Source organism: Amblyomma maculatum, chromosome 8, assembly GCF_055883805.1.
Source record: "Amblyomma maculatum isolate TAMU_Amacu chromosome 8, ASM5588380v1, whole genome shotgun sequence".
NCBI classification, from domain to species: domain Eukaryota; kingdom Metazoa; phylum Arthropoda; class Arachnida; order Ixodida; family Ixodidae; genus Amblyomma; species Amblyomma maculatum.
In genome coordinates, this window is record NC_139351.1 from 44,113,070 (window position 1) to 44,132,994 (window position 19,925).

Below are 19,925 nucleotides of genomic sequence, written 5' to 3' on the forward strand. Positions count from 1 at the left end.
ATATTCTCCATGTTATACTTTTTATATCGGCCACCTTGCGCTTATTGACTAGCTTTGATATATCGGCCAATTCGATCTGATCTGTTGGATTGGAAGCTTTCATACTCTGGCGTTTCTTAATCAAATCTGTCGTCTCCTTAGACAGCCTACCGGTATCCTCTCTAACTATCCTACCGCCTACTTCTACCGCGCACTCAGTAATGATATCTCTGAAATTATTGTTCATTGCTTCCAGGGTAATGTCGCCATCCTTGGTTAGAGCTGAATCTCTTCTGCCCTCCCCCTCACCGCTAATTCGTTGATGGGTTTCTTTCTTACTAATCTGTTGCGTTCCTTCTTCAGATTTAGGCTAATTCGGGACCCCGCCAACATCTGGTTACTGCATCGCAATTTCCCGATTACCTCTACATCTTGCACAATGGCGGGGGTTGAACACATTATGAGGTCAATTTAATTTTTAGTCTCCCCGTTAGGACTTTTCCATGTCCATTTCCGGTTCTTTCGTTTGCTGAAGAAGGTATTCATGACTCTTAAGTTATTGCGCTCTGCAAACTCAACTAGTAACTCCCCCCTGCTATTCCTAGAACTAATGTCACACTCACCTACTGTCTGGTCTCCTGCCTGTTTTTTTTCCTACTTTGGCATTGAAGTCGCCCATACTGCGTCTTTACTTTTCGCATTGCTGATTCTACATCTTCATAGAAGCGTTCAACTGCCTGGTCATCATAGCTACATGTAGGTGCATAGGCCTGCACAACCATCAGTTTATACCGCTTATTAAGCCTAATTACGCTGCCTGCCACCCTCGTATTAATACTATAGAATTTATCTATATTGCTCGCTATATACTTATTGACAAGGAAACCTTCTCCTAGTTGTCTCCTCTCTGGTAAACCTCGATAACACAGTACATGCCCATCCTTCAGTACAGTACATGCCTCGTTCGGGCTCCTAACCTCACTAATCCCTATGACATCCCATTTCATATCCTCTAGTTCCTCTAACAGCACTGCTAAACTAGCTTCACTGGCTAGGGTTCTAGCGTTAAACGTTACCAGGGTCAGTTTCCAATGGCGCCCTGTCCAGCGGAGCCAGGAATTCTTAGCACCCCCTGCTGCGTCACAGATCTGACCGCCGCCGTGGTCAGTTGTTCCGTAGCTGCTGGTGACTTTGAGCTTATCATGAGAGGTTGCGGCCAATTACTGCACCAGGGTGGCCAACTCCTGTTCTGGTGAGGGAGTGCGTTGCCGGAGGTGTTCACCGGCATCAGGTCGCAACGCTGACTTTTTTTTTTCTTTAATCCGGTGGAGAATTGCGCGGCACCAAGATTTGAACCCCGGTCCTCTTGCATGCGAGGCGGATGTTCTACCGCTACGCCATCGTTGCGCTACTAAGAAATTACCTTCACCATAATCGAGCGAGTGTATTTTAACTTAAGGTTGCATTCACAGACCCCTTTCAGTAAGATTATGATGATGATGAAAACGTTCATTGAAAGCCACATTGGCTTAGATTAAGGGACGGCTGATCGGGTCCCTAGTCCGGGACACCATTGGTGAAAGCCGCTGCCTGTGCTCTTTAGACAAGGGCTCGTTGTGCCTTGAGATTCGAGCTGGACAGGGCCGCCTCCCAGCCTTCACACGTTGGCTGTTTTATTATGTCAATACTGGTATTTTGTTGACAAGCCCATAACATATGGTATAAGTTTGCCTTCTGGCCACAAAATTTGCACTGCGCCGAAAAGGACTCGGGATCAATGGCGTGAAGTTTTGCTGGATTATTAAATGACATAGTTTGTAACCTTCGAAGGTGACACTCTTCTGATTTACTGAGACCCTTAGCGGGCTTCGGGAATGTGTGCCTTTAAAGGCACAAAGGCTGTATTATCTCTGAATATGTTGTTAACGGAAAGGGGGAGCTCAAATCTACAGGGGAGGACGTAAAAGGATTCCGGTGAAGAAAAGCTCGGGCCGAAGCGTGTGCGTGCTCGTTTGCTTCAGCTCCCTGGTGTACCCATATTAGCTCGTTATGTGCAGCTGACTCAGAATTTTACAGGCTAGAGGCGTGATTCTGCCACGCATATAGTTTCTATAAGCTGCCTGAGAATCTGTAACTATGTATTTCGATGCGAAGTGTGTTACTATCGCCACTTCCTCCATTGCCTGCGTATCCCCGTTACGAACTGAAATCCCGTTCACAACCTGCATTTGGTGCCCACTGATATTGTTGATATCCCCGCTACAGGACCCGCGGCGTCCACGAAGAAGGCGCCTTCTTCTCTTGAATAAGATTATTTCATCTTCTTGCTTCTCCCCACTCGTCTAGTATGATGATGCTCCGGGTGCATGTTTTAGGGGAGTGAAAGCGTAAGGAGTTTGCTCTTCCTCCTTGAGTTATATCTTGTCTCCCAGCCACTTGTTGTGGAAATCAAATGTTCAAATTTTCTAAGACCCTGCGAACAGTCTTGGTTGTGGCCAGTCGCATTACCTGGCTCGTAAGATGGGCGCTAATCAGTTCATCAGCCGTATTGTCTACCCCCAGATGTAGCAGACGCTGCGTAGATGCTTTCATGGGTAACCCAAGCGCCTTCTTATAAGCAGTTAGAATGATATCGTCCAGGTGGTTTAGATCGGTTTTCCTCATACGAAGGTATAGGGCCACGCGCACTATCCTGCAGATGATAAAGGCCTGTATTAGCCTAAGGGTATCTTCTTCTTGCATACGGTTCTTCTTGGTTGCGATCCGAGATAGCATACGGATGACCTGTTCGCACACCGTTCGCAGCTTGGTGATCACTGCTGCGTTTACACCCTTGTTGTTAATAATCAGCCTCAAAAACCGCATTGTACACCTCGGAAATACGTGTATCATGTACAAAGATATCCAGCGGTACAGAATCCCCCTTCCCGCGCAGGACGAAGAGCTCCGACTTGTCCGGGGAACAGCGCAGTCCGCATCCTTCTGCCCACTTTTGGACCATAGTGGCAGCCTCTTGGAGAGCCTCCTCCATCTGTCCCAAATTGCCCTCCGTTGTCCATATGGTTATGTCACCGCGTAGAGGGGGTGGCGGATTCCCTTTGTGGCATCAAGTTGTTCTGGCAGGTGCATGAGGGCAACGTTGAAGAGCAGTAGAGAAAGGACCACTCCCTGAGGTATCCCCCTGGTGCCAGTGGATATCGGCTCGGACGTTCTGTCGCCAATCTTGCTGTGTGCTTGCCTATCTTGGAAGAAAGCCTTGATGTAATTAAAGGTACGCTTTCTGCAGTGAGTACCCTGTAAGTTTTCCGGAGTGCTTAACGTTGTCGAAAGCTCCCTTAAAATCCAGCGCAAGTATGGCTCTACTGTTGCGTTTGCACGGGGTATCGATAGCATTCATCTTCAGCTGCAGTAACACGTCCTGGGTTGACAAGTGTGCCCTAAACCCAAACATCGCGTGACGCATAATATCTTGGTCTTCTATATACGTCGAAAGCCGCATTTGTACCGCCTTCTCTATAAGATTACCTGTGCACGACTCAAGCGAAATTGGCCTCAGGTTATTGATGTTCCCCTCTTTTCCAGGCTTGGGAATAAAGGTGACATCAGCCGTCTTCCGCGTCGGGTAACTGTCCACTTTTCCAACACTCGTTGATGTACTGCGTAAGATGTTCAAGCACTTGCCAATTGAGATTGACAAGCAATCTTACTGTCACCCTTTCGTTCCCTGGTGCTACATGCCCCTCCTCTTGGCCATAAGTGCCGCCTGTATTTCCTCGACATCGAACTCTCGATCCAGATCCGGATTCTCCATGCCCTCATAACCTCTTATTGGCTCGTTGTATTTCATTGTACATTGGTACCTACTGGTGAGGGCTGCAACCAGGTGCTGGTCTGTGCCTGCGAAGCCATTAGGGCTCTCTTGAGATTACGTTGCTGATCCCCACGCGAGTTGGAAGGCTCTGTCAAACATCTAAGAAGACTCCAAGCCGCCTTGGTGCTAAGGTTTCCTTTCAGCGAGTTGCATTTAGCCAACCAGTAGTTTTCGGCCAGGGTGCGTGCATACGCTTCTGCTTGCAATGTTAATTGCGCGATCTTGATATTCAGCTTGCAGTTATGGTTCTTGCTTTTTCTACCGCCGTATGAGACTTCTTCTGGCCTCCCATAGATGTAGTAGGTGGTTGTCAATGGCCTGAACTTCTTCAGAGGTCTGAAGCATACGTGTAAAGCGGTCCCTGACTCCCAGCAATGACTCTGCCCACTCCTCGTGCTTTTCAATGGGCGCATTAGGCGTAGAGTCTTCCGCCTTTCGGAACAACGACCAGTCCGTGAGCCAGACGTGTCCTCTCGGTTTGCGATGATTATTGTAGTCCAGGCAGATCTTGAGAATGCAGTGGTCACTCCCCAAGGTTTCCTGTGTGTTGTGCCAATCATAGTTTCCAGCTCACTTAATCAAAGAAAGATCTGGACACGTATCTCTCGAGACACTGCTGCCAATCCTCGTAGGATGCTGCGGGTCAGTAAGAATCGTCAATGCTAGGTTCAGATGGCTGCAGCGAGTTTTCTGCCCTTAATATCCTCCTTACTATAACCCCACAAGAAGCTAGATGCATTAAAATCCCCCACTATGATGAGAGGTGCACTATTTGCCTATTGCGCTGCCTTTTGGAAAATTTCATCGAAAGACGCCCCTCTGTTCTTCGGTCGACTATATATGTTCAACACATACGCAATTCTGCTAGTACGTACGGTGCAGTCAAAAGTAAATGGAAGGTCCGACAGCGTGGCAAACCGTGTCGCAGCGCTTTCTAACGCCGGCTTTGATTAGCCCGGTAGCCAGGAAGCGGCGCGCGCTATCAGCAGACCTTTATCTGCAGCGTAACGGTGGTCACTTTCGGCGGTTGGGACGGGTGCATGTTGCTTTTCACATGTGACGCCACGGATTTTTCTGGCGCTGCCTGGTGGTGGTACAAACTTTATTCAGTGAAGGTCAAAAAAAAATATGTTGCCGCCGTTCCGTGGGTGGCCTTCCGGCTGCTGGTCGTGGACTCCAGGTCACGCCTGGCGGCGACTTCCGCTGCCCAGGTCGTAAGCCGCTGTTGAATATGCGACTCCGAGCTGGCCAAAGCAGCCACCCACAGCTGCGGGCTGTTTATTTGCCAGGGGACGGGGGGGAAGTGCGCCGGACAAGAGTAAAGAATGTGAGCATAGTGTGCTCGGGGAGAGCTGCAAAGCGCGCATTGGGGCGAGAAGGCACCGGGGTGAATAAGGGCAAGGCGTGCAGGGGAGAGGAAAGCGTGGGCCTGAAATGGCGCCACGTATTCTGTTCGATTTTAGATAGGGACTTGTGAGGGGGAGGGAGGGATAATCGGGAGTTGCGGTAGTGGAGGGTGACGTCATGGAAGGTGAGGAGGGAATCACGCGTGTCCATCCCGGGGTGGAGGGGGCCAGCTCGCTCGGTCATCTCGCGAGCGATAGAATTTGCCGCCTCATTTCCAGGGTGCCCCGCGTGAGCCGGAACCCAAAAGAGTTGGATAGATCGGGAAGGGGGGGAGGAGTGCTTAAGGATATTGAGCGCAGAGGAGGAGATTCTACCCTTTGCAAAGTTGTGGACTGCGATCTTAGAGTCGCCAAATTTGAAAAGGGCTGGTGTGCTGGTAATGGCGAGGGCGATGGCTGCTTCCTCTGCGGCAGTGGAAATGAGAGCATGGATAGTGGCGACGGAGAGGGGGGTTCGTGTATTATAAACAGTGGCCAGGGCATAGGCGGGATGCGAGGGGTAGGTTGCCGCATCAACATACATGGCGTCAGACCATGGACCGTACTGGCACCAGAGGGTGGAGGTGCGGGCAGATCGGCGAGCGGCATGATGCTCAGGGTGCATGTTCTTGGGGATGGGCTTGACAGTGAGCATGGTGAAGAGGGAGCTTGGCAAGGGATGGGCGCTGCCTGCGACGTGTCTAAAGACTGATTCGCGCCGTTTGGAAATAGTCGGCAGCTCGCGCGTGCGCCCTCGGACGTAGACAGTCGTGGCAGTGCTCGCTGCCAGGTAATATGCCCATGGCCATACACGCCAGTTGCCGATTTTTCAAAACGGCGTGCATCGCTCTTCAGACACGTCGCAGGTAGCGCCAGAAAAATTCGTGGCATCGCATGTGAAAAGCAACAAACATCCGTTCCAGCCGCCGAAAGTGACCACCGCTACGCTGCAGAAAAATGTACAGCGCGTTGCACAATTAGAGGCACGATGTAGAATGCTTCTCCCAGCTAAACCGTGGAATCCTCACCGTTCAAATTTTGCACAGAAAGGGAATTTTGTCGCTAGTATTTTTTAATACCAAATTTGTTCGGGGAACTTGCCTGATTCGATCAAAAGAAGTCAGATGTTTCCATCTTATGCGGCGGCGACGACGACGACGAACCGCTGCTCCAGCGATGGTACTGGTGGCGCCACCTCATGCTGCTTACAACAACTCTGTAGCAGAAAAAGAGCGGGCGAATGTTTTGGCAGAAGGTTTGAGTTGTTGTAAGCAGCATGCAGCCGCTGCCCTAGCCCCACCAGTCCATCATGCACCCCTGCGTTGAGCGACACACATGTGCTGCGCAGCTTCAAGCAGCAGTTGAGCAGGGAGATATTTGAGGCCCTTGAGATTCACAATCAAGGTGATAATTGTGTTAGCAGTAGCTCGGTTGTGCTGTCACCCAAAGAGCTGGAATTTTTAAAGAGGAGAATGACACGTGGCCATAGGTGATGAGGCTCTAATCTGTTCGATATCGCAGAGGCGAAGGTTTGGGAGCATGCGCTCAAGTGATGGCGTTGAAAAAATTTTTGTATATATTGATGTTACGTTCATTAAACTATCAGTTGAAGTTCAGCGTTTGTCCCTTGTCTTTCTCCTTTAGTCCTGTCTTTAATTTTACGCTGCCAAAATATACACTCTACCCTATATGCTGATAGCGCGCGCCGCTTCCTGGCGACCGGCGTGACGTCACAACACCTGTTGCACTCCTGGCGGACAGCGCGGCAGTTAGGCCGCCGGTGGTGGCACCACCACTGCTCGCAGACGGCGCGAGATGGTCGCCCAGCTCTTCGGCGTGACATCATACAGAGGTCACGCGAAAGGTCAACGGTGGCACCGCCACGGTACGGCAAAGGCTTGAAAGTGCAAGTAGTATTGCTTTCGCCATAAAAGTCCCGGTGTTTCGGCCGCCAACTGATTCAAAGCTTGTTTTCGAGCAGGGGAAGCAGAACATAATTCTGCCACCTATGCAGCATCTACAACGTTGAGCTACGGAAATGTAATAAACACGCAGATTATGCGCTCGCTGTGCAATGTCAGCGCATACTCAAGAGCTCTAGGTGGCCCAAATTATCCAGAACAATCCACTTCGGCCTCTGTTCGTCTATGCGTAGGGGCCGGAGACTGAACTTAACATCGCGTACCGTTTTTCTAATCGTAATACTCACACTTTCATCCACAGGATCACAGGACAAAAGATAAAACACAGGGAGGTGAAATACGCTGTCTGCATGGGGATCTTCGCAAATAGGAAGGAGTCAGCACGACGCGGCCGGTGAGCGGTATGAAGCAGATGAGCGCAACGGGACTGAAAGAGATATATGCCAGCGATAAGGCAAGCAACAGGTGACACCTCAGTGCACCTCGAAGATGCAGACAACACGATTTCAATGGATATATTCCCCGCGGTGATGCAGGCGATACATATTCCCACAGCGATGCAGGCGATACGCAAGTCCAGCGACAAGAAGCAGACGACAGACGCAGCGCCAGCACGGAACCGCCCATAGAAATTCTATGGAACCGCCGGAGCGGAGGCGCGGCGGCGGCACGCTTCAGCAGCGTATGATGATGATGATAGTGTTAGCTAGTCCCTTTGTAACAGATGGACACCCAGATTGGTGTCTCTAATAGAAAAAAACAAATACACACACACACAATTGTCGAAAGAGACATCAACTAAGAAGATCACACGCAGCACTTCACCTGGACACACCCCACGACCGCGCCTACCCACACCACAGTGGATGGATGGGTGGATGGAATATAGGAGCGTCCCCTTTGAAACGGGGTGGTAGCAGTAGCTATCATGCTCATTATTCTCCCTATATCTTAATTATTGATTTAGATTGGTTAACTAAATCATCATTCTATTTCTTAAATTTTTTTGTTGCTACATTACTAACATTACGTCACTTCTCTGCTTTTAAGCTGCCAATCTTCCAGTCGTTTTTTGCTAGTTTCCACCGCCGGTTTATTCACCCTGCCACTGTAATCTCTAGACCCCAGAGCTTCAGGAACAGTTACTGCGCCTGCATCAACTTCCGGGTGGGTACCATTACATTCGAGTATAATATGGTCAATTGTTTCACTGGAGTTACCACATACAACACATGCGTCATCTTCATTGTTAAATTTCTTTTTGTAGCTGCGTGTTCTAAGGCATCCTGATCTAGCTTCAAAAAGTAGGGCACTGCCTCTTGAGTTATCAAAGAAAGCTTCGTGATTGCATTTTCCACTTTCGGTATAATTCCACACTCTGTTTCTTCTCCATCGAATTTATCCAATTTTTACCTTCTGTGTTTTTTACCTGTTGCTTAATGCTCTTTATTTCTCCGTCCTTGTGACTAGCATACTTACTAGTTAGTTTCGTAGTTCTTTTCCTCCATTGTGAGTCAATGTTTTTTAAGTACAGGTATTTAAATACCTTAGCTGCCCATCTGTTACTGTCCAATTTCCTCAGGCGTTCCTCATATAATATTTTACTCTGAGCTTCCCGTATTTCGAAAGATGCCCAGCCCATATTTCCCTGTACTGCCTCATTTGTGGTTTTTGCCGTGGGCACCTAGTGCTAATCGTCCAAAGGCTCTCTGATTTATTTCTAATGTCGACTGTACCTCTGATTTTAGGCACAAAACCGCATTTCCGAAAGTAAGTCCGGGCACCATAATTTGTTTACCCATACCCCCAGATATTTGTATTCTGCTACTCTGGGTATTTCATGGCCTTGTATTTTAAGACCCTGAACAGTTGAGCCGTTGAAAATCATCAGATCCGACTTAACTGCGCTAAAACTGAATCCTAGAGCGTCCCCTTCGTCTCCGCAATACTTAACTAGAGTTTGCAATTCTTCTAGACTCTCAGCTAGCAACACAATATCGTCTGCATACATCAAACCGGGGAGGCGCTGCTCTACCGCCTTTCCACCTAATCTATATGACAGGTTAAAACCTAGGTTACTGTCTTGTATCCTCCGTTCCAGGTTTATCATATAAAGCATGAACAGCAGCGGTGATAGAGGACAGCCTTGTCTTAATCCTTTGCATACTTTGACATCATCCGTGCTTCTTATCCCTTCCCATGTAATTTCTACTGTGTTATCCCGGTATATTTCCTGTAGGAACTCTATTATCTCATAACCGATACCTTCTTCTTTTATTATGTTCCACAGGAGTTCCCTGTTTACGTTGTCGTACGCCCCGTTTATGTCCAGGAAGGCCAAATACAAAGGTCTATTTTCCACTCTAGATATTTCGATGCATTGGGTAAGCACGAACAGGCTATCATCTAAGCGCCTACCATTTCTAAAGCCGTTCTGAAGTTCTCAGAGTATCTTATTACCTTCTACCCATGAATGCACCTTTAATTTCACCGCCTGCATGGCCAACCTGTACATAACAGATGTTATGGTAATCGGCCTGTAGGATTTTATGACCATCTTTTCTCCTTTCCCTTTATAAATCAAATTCATTTTACTCTGCCGCCAGCTGTTCGGAATTTGCTTATTTGTTATGACTGTTTCCAGAGCTTTTACCAACGTTTCCTTACTTTTTGGACCAAGTTCATTAATCAACTTGATCGGAATTCCATCTATTCCTGCAGATGTGTTTTTAGGAATATTTTTTTCTGCCTTTTTCCAGTAGATTGGTCAGTTCTGAGCTGCTTTGTATTCTGCTACCTTGTGTTGCTTCCTGATTTGCGGAGATTACCCTATCGTCGCTTTTAAATGACTCGGCTATAACTGATGTAATGTAGTTCACTGCGTTGTCTCCCTTTAAACAATTTCCCTCGTTATCTTGAATCCGATCTTGCCTTCTTTGATTCCTTTTCCCTAGCCAGCTTATATGGTTCCAGAATTTTCTTGCTCCGCCTCTAGAGGCATCGTGTATATCCAGCGATCAGTGGACTGTTTTATTTTACTTTGGACAAGGGCCTGTACCTCAAGTTTCTTTTGTCGATATGATTCCCATTTTTGGTCGATTTCCCCCTGAGATACCTGTGCTTTCTTTGCCACTCGGTGTTCCCTTGAAGCAGCCCGTCGTTGTTCAATAGCTTCCCTGATTTCCTTATTCCACCAGCTCCGTGGCTTCCTCTTTCAATTCCAGCGGTTTGCTACTTTAACCTCCTTAATTTTCCTCCTTGTGAGTAGTTCTGTATGTTCATAATCCCAGTCTTCCACGGGGCTTTTCTCTATTGCTTCCTCTATGTCTGCTGCTATCTGCGCTATTTGATCGTCGTTTAATTTCGCGTTTACTTTTTGTCTAAGTTCCATTTCTCTTTTCATCAAGGGTCCCATCTGCAGACTAATACATTCATGATCACTTCCCAGACTACACTCCCCTTCTTCGTCTATTTCCATTTTTGTGACCTTGATATAGATTTCCTGCGACATTAGACAGTAGTCAATGGTCGTCTGCCTGTTTCGGAATTCCCACGTGATTTGGCCTGCACATTTTGTTTCTCTATTTACTATAACTAGATCGTGTCGCTCACAGAAATCTATAGATTAGCTTCCCGTTACAATCTGTGTATCCATCCAGATCGTCGATGTGGCCGTTCATGTCCCCCAGCAGAATAATATTGGCCCTGTCTCCAAACTGGCTTATATCGTCACTGAGACATTCAACAAGATCCTTGTTTTCTTGCCTGCATTGGTGCCCTGTTCCTAAATAAACTACCCGTAGCCATGTCCTTATGCCAGAAATTGTTCCTGATACCCAGATATGTTCTTTACAAGATGATTTAATTATTTGCCAATTTGTTCCCTGGTGTATCAACATACCTACCCCTCCACCCTTTTTTTCTGTTCTCGTTCTGTTGCACCCTTCCCAGACGTAGCCTAGGCGGCGGATCTTCTAGATCCCTGAGATGAGTTCTCGCAAAGAGCGTACACACCTATTTTGTCATCCTTCAACTGCTGTTCTATCTCTAGCCATTTCGCTCTTTTTCTACCTCCTTGCATGTTTATGTAGCTGATCCTAGTGCTAAATTTCAATTTCTTTTCTGTACTTTTCTTTCTCGACCTCCTCCTTGCCATTTTGGGGAGCTCAGCCTCCGTTATTACACTTTCTTCTTCTTCACTTCTAACTACCTCTGTGCACGGAGTCCTCGCGGACCCCCTAAAAAAGCTACAGCCCTGCCTGCCAGGCGCCAGCCGATCTCTGCTCCCACCATTCTGTTAAAATGAATGCCATCTCACTGAAAAGCCCTACCAAAACCTGCTTTATGTACCTCCCTGTTTATCTCAACCACTTCGAAATGCTTCTCCAGGCTTAACTTTTTTATGTCCTGATTAACTGTCACCACGTCCTTTTCCAGCTTTCCGTTCAGTCCTAGCACCTCCAGTACTGTGCATACAACTATCTGCGCTTGCTGTGCTATCTCCCTGAAATCGTCAACTCCCTTAGCTAAACTTTCCACCACTCCTGCAGCGTCACCATTTAGGACATCGTTTAGCCCCGCGGCTACTATCACCATACTGCGCTCTGCGGAATTTTTCATCAGCCTATTTTTACTCTCTTTCAGCACTGCCCTCATTGTGCTCCCTGGGAAGGCTCCAACTAACACTCTCTTATCACCCTTTACACGTTCCAAGATATCTCGCTTGCACCTGCTCATGTTAGAATCTCCGGCGATAAGCACCTGGGCCTTCTCTCTCCCTCTCCCAACTGTTGGCTCCTGCTTTCGGTTATCTGTGCCCTTCTCTCTGGTATTGTCATTCTTCCTTCTTTCTTTTTTTTTTCCGGCTTCTAGTATAGCTGCTTCTAAATAGCTCTGTCGATTCGAATGCGCCTGACCTACTTTGCTTATGCCTTCCATGCTAGTGCTGGTCCCAGCCACGTTGCCCGCATTGGAATGTTCGTCCTCGTTGTTTCCAATGATGAAGTCGGCCTTTTTCTTTTCTATTTGAGGAAGCTGTCCAATCAGTTTCTGATTTTCTGTCCTTAACAAACGTACTTCATTTTCTAAATCATCCACACGAGACACTAAACTGCCCCTTTCTTGATCAAATCTATCTAAGCGCGCACTCAGCACGCAACACTGACACAAAAAGTCCATACCTTCCGCTTCACCTACAGAGTCAAAACGCGTTTCCTTGAGATTAACCTGCGCCTCACACTGAGTACACTTTACTTTCTTTTGATTGCACATCTTAAGCATGTATCGACTGAACTATATCTATTACGAAATCTCAGAATATACAAACTGCCAAAAGAAGACACAAGAAACGACTAGCAAACACGCGTTAAAATCAATTCTGCGAAAGCCAATAGCCTAGAAAAAAAAAATTATCTAAACACAATAGTTAAAAAATGAACGCCGAGAAAACCTAGCTGCCGGCACGAAAAACCAGGTCGCTAGGACAAAGAGCTAAAATCTATTCTTTAGGCTGCACCTAACCTAACTAGCTGAAAGCGAAATAAGGTAATAAAAGAAAAAACTCCTCTGTTTGACGCTTCGGAAGCTCCCGCTGTCGCCAGTCCGTCAGTTTCCGGTGGCAAATGATGATGATGATGATGATATAACGGTCGTGCCCTTTGCAACGGGTGGACGTCGGGCTAACCGAGTCCGACCAGAATAAAAAATTAAAGTACAACACCAAAAAAAAATATTAAAAGAAAAATAACGTTTGTGCTGTGCTAGCGGTGCTCCGGGCACCATCAGTACTGACAAATACTAGCGCCATCTATCGGATCCGCCACCAAGCTTTCTCCGACGTAGCAAAATTTCGCCCTTCCAAAGAGCGGAGTCGGTGCTCGTAATCTTACTCCGTGCCCATTAATCACATGTTCCACCCTCTTCCACTCTCTCCTCAGCTCTAAAGTTTGAAAGGTTTAGGGCCACGTACCCAAAGGTCAACGGGTCAAGTTAATGACCTTGTGGTGCGACAACAAGGTTTTCCGCAACGGTACACTTCCATAATATTGGTTCAAGGGAAAGGGAAGGCGCAGTATCTGTCACACTTGTTTCTGAACTGCGCCATAAGTGACGGGAGGAAGGTGGAAGTGTAAGTAGAAAGAAGAAATAGAAGCCTTAAAGGAGGTCTACAGAGTAATTTCGACCACCCAGGGATCTTTAACGTGCGCTGACATCGCACAGCACACGGACGCCGCTTCCTTTCGCCTCCATCGAAATGCAGCCGCCACGGTCGGGATCGAACCCGGGTACTCCAGCACAGTTGTCGGGAATCTTACCACTGCAGCACCGCGTCGGGGCACGGGCATTACCGGTTGGATGTGTTGGTGAAAGGAAGGCACAGTATATTTAGCCACTCTGTTAATTCTGTGGCTCTTTGAAGGTCAGTGGCTAGTCCATCAGGTGGTCGATATTGGCGGAGCCGTCCACTATATCTCTCATGGCCCGGCCGAGTTGCTTTGAGACGTTAAACCCCATAAATCGATCAAACCATAGATGGGAAAACATTTATTTTCATAGGCTCTAAGAGGTGATCGTTCAGTTTGAATGTTAGCCGTGCCAGATGGTCGCAGTTGCGTCCTGTCGGCGATCTCTTCGCCACACTCAGTGACCCGAGCCTGGATGTTTGGGTCCGAGCAGCGCAGCACGGCCTCGAACTCCTCCATAGAGCTGGCAGCAAATCGGCGGTAAAGCATCGGCGGGTGGCGGATTGGCCGCGCACCCCCATGTAACGTGGTTTAAGTGACGTCGACGCCACTCTGCATTTGGGGCCAACCTGCTCTTTGAATATATACGAATATACTTTAGGGCAGCTAGGGGTTAAAGAGCGGGTTTGTAGCTGGCGCCAGAGTATCTCCTGGGCCTTGCTTAATTATGTGATTGGGGACAGATGCGCCTTCCTAGGCTAAAATGACGAGTTATATGGAACGAGAGCAAGCCCTCCATCGCGCTCGCGGGAAACGAGGTACTCACCGCCTGGCCGACGAAACCTCGGGCATATTGGTGAGCCTTCTTGTTCCCGGGATTGCCCGAGTGAACCGGAACCAATACCAGTTCTATCGTCCTATAAGGGAATGGACGGTAACTTTTAGGGATATTCCTCGCGGCAGCCGACAGACAACCCCTCCCGAAATTCCTTATGACTATTTTGGAGCCACTGAATATAATATCTGCTTCAGTATATAGACGCGACGGCCAGCGCGATGGCTGCTTCCTCTGCAGCCTCGGAGGTTCTGGTGCGTACAGTAGCTGAAGTTAAGGTTTTGGAAGCCGTGAACTCATGGGCCCCAGTCACCGCACAAATAGTGAAACCTCGGTGCGTCACTACATATATATTCGGCCGCATCTACGTAAGAAACCGATTGGTTTCCTTTGTATTAGGTGTGTAGTGCACGTGGCGCGCGTACTAGTCGCCTGCTTTCGTGGTGAATGGGGTGCATATTCCTAGGGAGGGGCTTGATAACAATAAGCTCCTTCTCGATTGCTATGGGTATTTGCTTGGGATCGTCCGGCATAGATTTGGCATTGATGCCCAGCCTCAGCTAGATAAGCCTGCCGGCTTTGGTGCGCGCCAGACTGGAGTAGAGATATTAAATGCGCTTCCTTGGGTTCATCAAGTGTGTTGTACATTTCCAGAGCTAGGAGCCAATCGGTTGAGGTGTTTCTCGATAGTCCCAGTGCTGTCTTGTAAGCTTGCCGACTCAACCTTTCGCTTTTCGTCTTGGTAAAGGTGCTAATAGGGCAGGGTGTAGAACAACCTGGTGATGACGAAAGCCTGAATGAGTCGCCAGGTGTCGCGTTCTTTCATGCCCCTCCTCTTTTTGACTATTCGCTTTAATAATCTGGCTGTTTGGGTGATTTTTATGGTCAGTTTATCTAATGTTGCTAAATTTCTGCGGTTACTCTGAGTAAACATGCCTAGGATTCGGATTGTGTCTACTTCTGATTGATAGTCTTTCGAGCACTACCCTGATTGCAGGAGGCGGAGGTCTGTTCTTTCGATTGGGGTCTTCTCGCACTACAAAGACTTCAGACTTAGAGTGTGAACATTCAAGACCCGCCCTCAAAGCGTATCTCGATGGTGTCGACTGCTTCCTGAAGCACAATTTCTATTTGGGCGTCACTTCCCCTGTTCATCCACAGGGTAATGTTGTCTGCGTAAAACGTATATGTAGCCCCTCGATAGCGGCGAATCTGGGGGTCAGTGTTATCAGTGCAATGTTGAAGAGGAACGGCGACATCACAGAGCCTTGTGGTGTTCCCCTTCCACCCAGATATATTCTCTTTTGGTTTATTGGAAAAGAAAGCCACAGTATCTGTCACATTTTTCTATAGACACCCGAACCAACCACATAGCAAGTCTATCCGGCTCATTGAAGGTCGAATCTAAACCCATGCGAAGAAAGGCTCTACCTAGCAGAGGGATGCTTTCGCTCCACTACGCTAGGTAGAGACTTACAGGTAGTCTTACCAAGCTTTCAGATTAAAAAGGCACCACAGCACTTTTTTATACTTTGTTACATTGATTACGCTCTCTATATTCTTGCCTTCCTGAACTCTTCGTGTTGTTTTTCTTCAGTAACTTCAAATGTGTTTTTTGTCATATATAACGTTTTGAACAAGTCGAAAAATGCAGAGAATTTTCTGTTGTCACAGTAGGATCTGTATGTTGCTCTTGACAGTAAATATGACATTGCTGAACATCGATTTTGGTTCAAAACGGCCGAGGTCAGTATTAAGGTTGGCACAGGCTAAACTTCCAGGTCACTATCGTGTTCGCCATACTCGAATTGGCTGGACCAAGTAGGTCGAGGTCAAATTTTGAGGGTGGCCAAGGCGAAACTTGGGAGTGGACCAAGCCAAATTTGGAAGTCACACTCTGTTCGTCGGGCTGGACATCGATTTTGGTCCAAATCGCCAAAGGCTAAATTTAGGGGCTCGCCCGGGCCAAGATTGAGAGTGAATTGGGGCTGCATTTCGAGGTTACCATCTCGTTCGCTATGGCCGAATCAGGCTGGGCATCGATATTTTGTACACATGGTGACTCACTCGGCCACGGCGATGGCGTATATGTGACTAGCGGCTGCATTCCTTCGTTAGAGGTCAACCTAGGCGTCACCTGACCTTCAGTAATGGTAGCATATATTATGGTGAGGCTACCAAAAAAAATATAAAATATGTCTCTGCCCATGCCACTAGGTATAACGGGCTACCGTAATGGTACCAGTAAAATTAGCGCTCTAAAGATTGAAGACTTTGAACTATCCTTGGTACAAATTTCACAAGCATTAGCCACTGGTCGCCGCCGTAGGCACTGCTGCCGTTTCAATCTTGGCTCGCTTCGTGCTTGGTGAGCTTCTCTATCGGCAAAGAGCTAGTCTGGCTTCTCCTTGTTCGATGGTCTCGGCATGCTGTCTGGCAAGGCTGAGGTATCTTGCCATTAGTGAGATGACGTATGTGTATATCGTAATTACTTGGTTAGATGAAAAAGTGGCGCAGATGGAACTTGAAGACCCCGATGTTTATACTACACAGCGCGAGCGTGTTTTGCAGTTTCACATGAGGCGTGATTGGCTACAGCGATAACATAGTGCTCTGGTCCCTGGGCACGATGACGTTTGCTGCCCCCCCGCCCCCCCATCGCAAGACTAAATTCACTAATGAAAGCAGTAGAGCTAACACTAAAACAGTGGATATACCTGCGAAGAGATTAATTGCCCTCCGGGGAAAAACGCATGAAGGGGGGAGGGGGGTATGTGACCTATGGATAATGAGTTATATAACTCAACATTAAAGAAACATAAAGTGCCCGAGAAAAAAAAGGAAACAAGAATAGCAATGTAAATACTGTCACCTGCATGTTTACACGCAAAACCTGAGAAGCAAAAACTCGATCATTTCTTTGAGTTGAAGCTGCCTTTGTCCACAGCCCACAGTCCTCCCAAGGTTTAGCGGTACTCATCGGAAGAACAGTCAAGCGCTTCACAAAAAGCCGCCCTGATGATGGGAAGAAGAGTCGCTCCGCGAGGCGGCTCTTCATTATAATTTTCCGTGCGACAACCGTTGAGAGTCGCCATTGAAACGAATGCGAAACGGGCTTTTAAGTCTCGTGACGGCCAGGAGGCCCCTAAGCCTCGTCTGTTTTTTACAGGCATGGGGCAGTGTTGGGACACGTACTGGCGTTCCGATCGCTATGCAGAAGTCGAGTTTTTTGCCGCAGTGCGCAAGCAGTTATTCTCACTTATGCACCTAGTGTCACCTGTTAGCATGGCGGCAAAAACGTCATTCAGTCGTTGCATGAGTCCAGGAGGCCTTCCTGATTTGTTGACTTACGCACAGGATATTTCTTGCTTATTACGGGAAACCACAGTGGCTCTTTGTATTCTTTTTTAGAGTCATTGAACAGATTTCCAGAAGCAACACAGTCCATTTTGATGCACTACGTTCAGGACAGTTGACGCCAGGAAGCAAGCACGCTTCGCAGGTGTTTGGCGACACCTTACTGTTTGCTCCCTTAAACGTGCTTCATCAGTTCGATTGCGGTGATTTAAAAGCCTCAACTTCTGCCAAAGGACTCCGCGCCGTTACTGGGTGCCCAAGACCATCTTTTTCTCACTCACATACGGCAGCACTTGATGAGCGTACAACTGCGGGTTCCTCATCTCTCTGTACGTCGAACCGCTATCTCCTTCTTATTGTGCTATAACTACTACTGCTAGCTATTATTGCTTGTACTACTCTTGGCTCCTCCGCCTTCCTTCTCGTATACGTGGTGTGGACACGCTGTTAACCTAGTTGCGTTTTCGAGGAGAATGTACTCTCCCCCTGCCTTCTCTATTAGTATCGCTCTCCTTGTCTTGAAATGGGTGGAGGAAGCCTATGGTGCTAAACGTCGCGCACGTCGCGACTCCCATCATGTAATCATTGCTGCTTAGCGTCGACGCTGACACAGCCATCCCTGCTGGACATATGCAGTGAATTTGCGCGAAGGTCGCCAGGGGTAGACGATCGTTGATGTCGTGAAAAAGCGGTCTCAATATCGAAGTTTTGAACACCATTGTTGAAACCAACAGTACTCGACACACCAAACTGAAATATCAGGGACGGCGTGATTTTAAAGAAGTGCTGGTGCAGTGAACTGGCATGAAAGAGACTGGTTGCTGCTAACCTATGAGGAGCACTTGACATGTTCACCACGCTGTAAGGTACGTGATGAGCGCCTAATGACAAGGCATTTCCTTTATCAGGTTGTAGCGTTTGTCATGGCATTCGGATGCACATCATTAAATGTTGCGTAATGTGCAGTATTACTTCGGCTGGAATGTGCAGTGCAAGTTTTGGGTCTCGCGTGAACTGACCGTGTAATAAACGAGCTGTTCAAGCAGAACGAATGGAACAAAAGAAACGTACACGACCAATGTTCATCTTGGAGTCTTGGTGTATGTGCTGCCCTTAGAGAAAAAGAGCTTATGAGTCACAATAGCCTAACACAAATTTCTTATACTAATCTCATACAAATGCCATACAATACAATACATTTCTCATACGTTGAGTGACATTTGTAGGAGATGACATGAGATTTGTATGAGTTTAGTATGAGTTTAGTAAGAAATTGTAAAAGGTTATTGTGAATCATGCGAATTTTTTTCAGTAGCGGTTTTTGTCATTGGCGTTCAGTTCAATCCTTTCATTTCTATGCTTCACCGTGTGCAACAGACGCAACAGTTATATGCACTGAATATGTGTCAAAATGCCGGTTACGCAAACAGAACAGCTAAAGAAATTTAAACTCTGAGTGGAATAAAATGAGTCGCATGTATATATTACGGTTTAGATCTTATTTCGATGGCTTCTAAAACACGGTATAGAGACGTGCATATAGTCAATTCTTCATAGCAGAAAGTCTGAATGGAAAATAATAGTTACGACTGTCTTTGAAAAATGCTTCTTCCGGATGACTAGTTTATTCTAGCATGTTTATTGAAGAGTTGTTAATTCTAGCAAGAGCAGGACTGTTGTATATGGAAGGAAGTTTACGCGTTTCTGCTCAAACGTTGATAGACATACTGCATGACCCTTTTAACGGCGAATGAGAACAACTGTTGTTGAATACGTTGCAGAGATAAATGTCCGGCAGGGATGGCGTAACAAGGTCGCGCAGGTTCGTGTCCCCAGCCTATCCAGTCTCACCCTGGGACCAAACAGTGGCACACTTACACCTCTAATTACTCCCTAAACTGTGCAATGCGTGCCAGAAACTCAGAGTACGAGGAGCACCGTGAGGAGAGTGGTTTTGGAGCAGTGAGCGTTGACTAACTGCCAAGTGAATTTTGAAAGGCGATTCTTATAGGCTGGTTATGATAGACGGTCGCTGAAGACGCCACTCCATTTTGGTGTCGCTGTATTTGAGTGGAGCAGTGCAAGACCTCACTACTGAGTAAGGTTTAAGAGAGACTTGCAACAACACTTGAGAAAACCGCAGACTCGCCAACGTGACAGCCTCAACAGAAGGCTTAACCAAATGGTCACAGCTGTTCTGCACTACAAATGACAGTGTGGTGGAAGCCGGCCAGCTTAACTTGCTGTGCTACCAGTAGCTTCGAGAAAAAGCTGCTTATGTTAAGCTTCCGCCACTGGGACATTTACATGCTTCATTGCGTCTGTCACGACCTTTTTGACACGTGTTCAGCCGCTGTTTATTGTTATAGTATTCATCTCAGGAGAATCGTGTAT